The following is a 5760-nucleotide window of genomic DNA, read 5'->3' on the forward strand; positions in this document are numbered from 1 at the left end:
ACACCCTCTCTTTTCTCAGAGCCTCTCTCTCTAAACTTCCATTACCAAACCTTCAAACACTTTGTAACCACTCCGTTCAGCCACCTCCGGTGAAGTATCAACCACACTATTCTGGTAGAAAGTATCGTGTGACTCCGATGAACGTAATTTCGGTGTTCATTTCTCCAAACACAATTTGTAAGTTCTCCATTCCTCTTACCTTCAGTTTATTTCTCTCTGTTCTTCGTGTTTTTTAGCATGCTTTCAAGTTTCCCATGTCTGAACATGTACCTTCCATATTACTTTTTTTGTTCTTGCACACCAACACTGGGTTTGCACGAATCATCCTTTTTAAGCCCTTGTATTTACGCTTTGATTCAATTTCTTTTCTGTATTTGATTCCTATTTTGAATTTGTTCTTGCTTTTTTCACGTATGTCTGTGCATCTTAGCTTTTTCATTTTTCTAAATCTGGCTACTTTTTCTCTTGTCATTTCAGATTATTGTCACATATTCTTGTTTCCCTTAGATTTGGGATTGGGATTTGATAGAACATTACACACTAGGAATATTGAAACAAATTGTGCTCACAACCTCCCACAGATTTCCATAATCTTGATCCCAATACCCCTTAGGTTACACCGAGGTTCATAGATCCACATAAAACACAGAACCTTTCCTAATAGAAAACAACACCAAACCCACTTAGCCCAGGTCATGGGTATGCACAAGTGGAACGTAGATAACCCCACTAAGATAGAGAAATTTCGCCGAGAGTATAACATCCCGACCAACGTTCATATTAGACTTGTCGACGATGATGATTCAGTCACGCCGGGAGAGAATTATATGCATTTTTCCGTAGTGTCAATCCTTAAGGGCGAAGTTAGGTTCCCCCTCAACATCTGTTTTAAGGAAGTGCACCACTTCTACAAATTAAACCTCATGCAACCAGCCGTTAACACGTTCTGTGTAATCGACGGGATGACAAGCCACCATATAGCCCAACTCATCCTTTAGGATATCCAATTCTACTACTGTCATGGTCCGAACCCACCCCCGTGGGTTAAGGACATAACCGACCAGTAATCAAAAGATTACCTACGGCCTTGAACCAAACCAAACGTATTTTAACAGAGTTAATGGGGGCCAAACGGAAGCAATTTAAACTTTGTCCATAGAGCTGTGCTTACATGGCACATCATAACAAACCATACATATGCATATTAATAACTCACAACAAAATATGTACTACATAAGGTTCTGTACATACATGATCATATAAGTCTAAGTCAACCCATCACGACTATATACAACAGATGCAAAGTCTTTGCCAACATGACAGAATATAAATACATAACAAAAGGGCGAAAACGGGTCTCGTGCGTGAGACACAAGGGCTGACTCTCCCAAAACCTTTGTTGTTCCACATAGACTTCACTGGGGCTGGGTTTGGACTTCTCTGGGCTCACATACAAACACATGAATGAGCGTGAGCGAAAGCCTAGTGAATAATATCAATTAAAGAAGCTATACAGACGATATGTAGAACAACATGCTTCAAACAGCCTTAGGCCCAATTTCTATTTCTATTTAACATATATACACAATTTAGGTCAAGTGATTGCGGTTCCAAACAAACTGGCCTTTGGCCCATTCAAACTTTTATTTGTGTCAAAACGGCCTTTGGCCCATTCAGATGACAAAATGGCCTTTGGCCCATTCATTCGTTCATGTTGAAACGGCCTCTGGCCCATTCATTCATGTCAAAATGGCCTCTAGCCCATCCATTCATGTCAAAACGGCCTCTGGCCCATTCATTCTATTATTCAGATTAGACTGGCCTCTGGCCCACTCATTTGGTATAACAAACATTGTCCACCAATCGAATCAATGAACTTATAAAAATTACATAGAAGTAAGCAATTGGACAATAACATATTTCAGATATCTCTGTTAAGATATTACTCACAGTGATCGGTTGGTTGGTTTGCCCTGGAGCTCGACCCTACACATTCCATGAACACAAAAGGGTCACAAACAATTCGATCCGTTCTAAATTCACATTTTCCTCTTTAGGCTTCATTCTTATCTCTATAACTCAATTACAATGCTCAATACATGCCTAAGAGTACTTGGAAGTGAAAGAGAACAGAAAATGAAACACAGAATGTCTTTTTAAAACTTCAGAAAACAGGGTTCCCGCTCAAGGGTGGACTTCCCCTTCGAGCAGACCCTTGAGGCCTGCAAAAGTACTGGATATGTCAAATTTACACTCGATCGCGAACTCTGGCGCTTAAGCAGAAGGCCTCTCTACATGGCTCCTTGCTCGAGCGTGAACTTCCTAGCTCGAGCGGACACCATGTCTGCAGAAAATACTAGGAACACGAATTTCACGCTCGAGCGGCGGTTTCCCCGCTTGAGCGGGAATCAAAATTCTGGAAAATCCAGAACATGTTCTTAAGCTTCAATTCGACATTCAAAGGTTCTAGATGCATGCTTTTGGCTCAAACATCACATATACATGTACTAACATGGTATAAACACCAAATCACAACATTATGAAGCTCAATTTCACAATTTAATCACATGCATGTCCCAATTTACACCAAATTCATTACCAACATAATAATTTCATGCATTCAACACTTACACCCATGTGAATTGTACATGCATGTGGCAAATTACTCTCATTCTCAACTTAGATGATGAAGAGAAGGTCAAAATAAGAGCTTTAATCAAAATCTCCCATGGATTATACATTTGTGCTCAAACATGCAACTTCAAAACAATTCTTCACATGCATGTGCATATAGACTACCAAATCAACAAAACCAACTCAAATCATGTTAACTCTTACTCTTGATCACCCAACTAGCTTGAATACACAAAATCACAAGTTCAGACTTATGAACCAAGGGGTGATTACTCACCTAGGAGCTTAATCCTTACAATTTATGGTAAATTCATGAGTGTGCCTTCAAGATCACCAAGCTTTGAGGCCAAAACTCCAATTTCCTTCACCCTCTCTCTCTTTAGCCGACCTTCTCCTTTTCCTTAGCGTTTATAATCAGCCAAGTCAAGCTAAAGAAGAGAAATTGAGTGTGTAGTGCTCACATAAAAGCCCCTCTTGTTATATTATTTTAATATATAATAATAGAGCACTAATTCACTAATTAAGTCAATTTAATCTGATCTGAATCAATTTCCAATTAAATTTCACTGTAGGCTAAAAAAAAATTACGCTAATCACAATAGCGTAATCAATTTTGGTTTCGGTGGCCGATAGGGCCTTCAATTTAATTCCTAAAGCAGATAATCAAACAGATATTCCTACGGTGAACAGATAGAAATTCAAAACCACATATTTTCACATAATGACACACAAAATCATGTTAAACACATAACCATACTCATATTAAGGACCAATTAACATATTGCAGAACAGGGATATCACAACTACACAATGTGTGCCCTTCAATCCAAAAATGGCATAACCTACTATCTGAAACCGAGGTCCATAGCCTTCAAGATGATCGTTGACCTTCCTAATTCCAACAAAGGTACGGGAGACGATTATCTTATTGTCTCAGACAATTGAGAGTTTGCTCTAGACAATGCCCTCCACCTCTTTCCACTCCCCAGAAGCATCCTAGAAGACCACAAAGTAAGTCACCCTTAGAACACACACATGTTGTCCATCATCTACTTAAATTCTTCATTTCATCATATTGTTGATCGCTTTCTCTTCTATTTTTTAGGTCTCCCCCAGCCCGACAAAAACTTCAGAAAGTACTACATTCCTACGCTGACTTGCAAAGGCTCTTGGACCTGTTTAAAAACATCCGTAAAGCTCCCTTTCTCCTAGGCTATATAATAACATACAAGTCCCTTTTCCTCAATGTCCCATCTAGGAACAGGATTCCACCCTCTGCATCAACATCAACTGCCTCCTCAAGGACAGATCAAGGATCTTCTTCATACCCAGCCGACCAGTCATCAACCTCTGCTTCTTTTCAGCATGTACTGCCTTTCGAACGCTACCACCGCCAACGTTCCCCAAACGCCGTTGCAGGCAGGACTTGAAGTGAGAAACGCTAAGGCTCAAGATTACTAGCTTACGATTCAAAAAATTCGCCACTTGCTTTTCCAACCATCAAACTTAGGATCGGAGTCACCATCGCCACCACCTCTGAAGAGATGGGTCACAAACCTACCATCGCAAAAGATTTTCTCGCCGGTTTTCCCAACGTCATCACTGTCTATTCCTCTCTATCTCTCCAAACAGTACAAAAGTCGAAGAGAGTGAAAAAAAGCCAAAGCCAAGGCCAAAGTCACCGTCACCCCTTCCTCCTTAGAGAAAGATCCTAAGGACACAGTCTCCATCTCTAAGCTAGCAGAGACTAAGAAGAGGTAAGCCACTGTTGACTCCGCTGATGCCTTACTACTAAAACGACTGAGGTCTGCTGTTGTCAAAGACATCTGAAATGCTTTCATACCTAACATCTCCATTGATGGTCATCCTATCAGATTGAGCAAAAGTGCCTTTCGCTAGCCCGAGATAACTGCGGCCTTATCAGTTGCTGTGTTTTTTCCTACCAACATGGAAGCGATCAGCAACTTTAACGAGTATGAGCACTTTGTATTCATGATGAGGAACACTTTTTTGGTAAGCTTCTGTTTCTTCTTTTTATCCAGCATTTTATACTTAATATTACTTTTATTGTTGTACTAATGCATCTTCTTTTTGTTACAGACCATGCAGCATGCCCACGCATTCGCTTATAAGGCCGAATTGATGAAGAAAGACCTTGTTAAGAAGACTCAATAAGCAACCAACAACCTGTAACTTAATGAGTCCGAGACGGTAAGAAGGAGGTTGCTGGACAAGTTCAATTCAATGAAAAAAAGCGAACAATGGACTGAGGCCACAGCCAAGGGTGCTGAAGAAATAGCTGTCAAAGCTGAGAAGGATCTAGCTAAGGCGTTGGTTATAAAGGATGCGAGCTGCTAACGAAAAAACCTACGCCGAGGGCCAGGCCGACGTCAAGGAGTAGTATCAGAAGCAAGTCAGTCAAGCCTGCAACTGAGGCTATTATCTTGGCTAGGTTCCTGCTCTAAACAAGCTATCTATTCTCATAAACTCACCACTCAAAGATCTCGGCCAGCTTAACGTGCTCTTCCTTCCTTTCGCTATCTAGTCCGAGGAGGAGGAAGAAAAAGAAGAAAATGATGACGTTGAAGAAGACGTTGCTACTGTTGGGACTAAGTCCCCAACTCTGAATGACTAGGTCCTGGACCTGGTTAGCGAGGATGAGACTGAAGTTTCCAAGAGAACTGATTCGAAGAAGGCCAATAATTCCGAGGCAGAGATTGTTGCCGCAAGCAAGAGCCTAGATGAGACTCTAAAGGAGATAGACCAAGAGGTCAGCGTCGACGCCGAGGCTAAAAAGGGTACTGCTCTGTCTACTAATGCCGACATAATGCCAATCGTCGAAATGGAGCAGATCGAGAATACTGACCTAACAACCAGTACTTAGGATTTTTTCTTTCTTTTATTTTGTACTTTTTCTTTCTTTTGTCTGCTAGGCTGAAGTGCTTTTTGATGTACTTAAATCTTTACTTTGATGAATGAATTTCTAGTTTTTGACAGAGTGTTGGATACTTGTTTCTTCATGCTACTTTCATATATTTTGTACAATTTTGCCATTTTTTAATGAATTCTTCTAAGTATAATATCTTAGATAATCATCTCGGATTCAAACATCTCGAATATAACTAT

This window comes from Camellia sinensis, chromosome 3 (genome assembly GCF_055761805.1).
Source record: "Camellia sinensis isolate YWXY chromosome 3, ASM5576180v1, whole genome shotgun sequence".
Classification (NCBI taxonomy): Eukaryota; Viridiplantae; Streptophyta; class Magnoliopsida; order Ericales; family Theaceae; genus Camellia; species Camellia sinensis.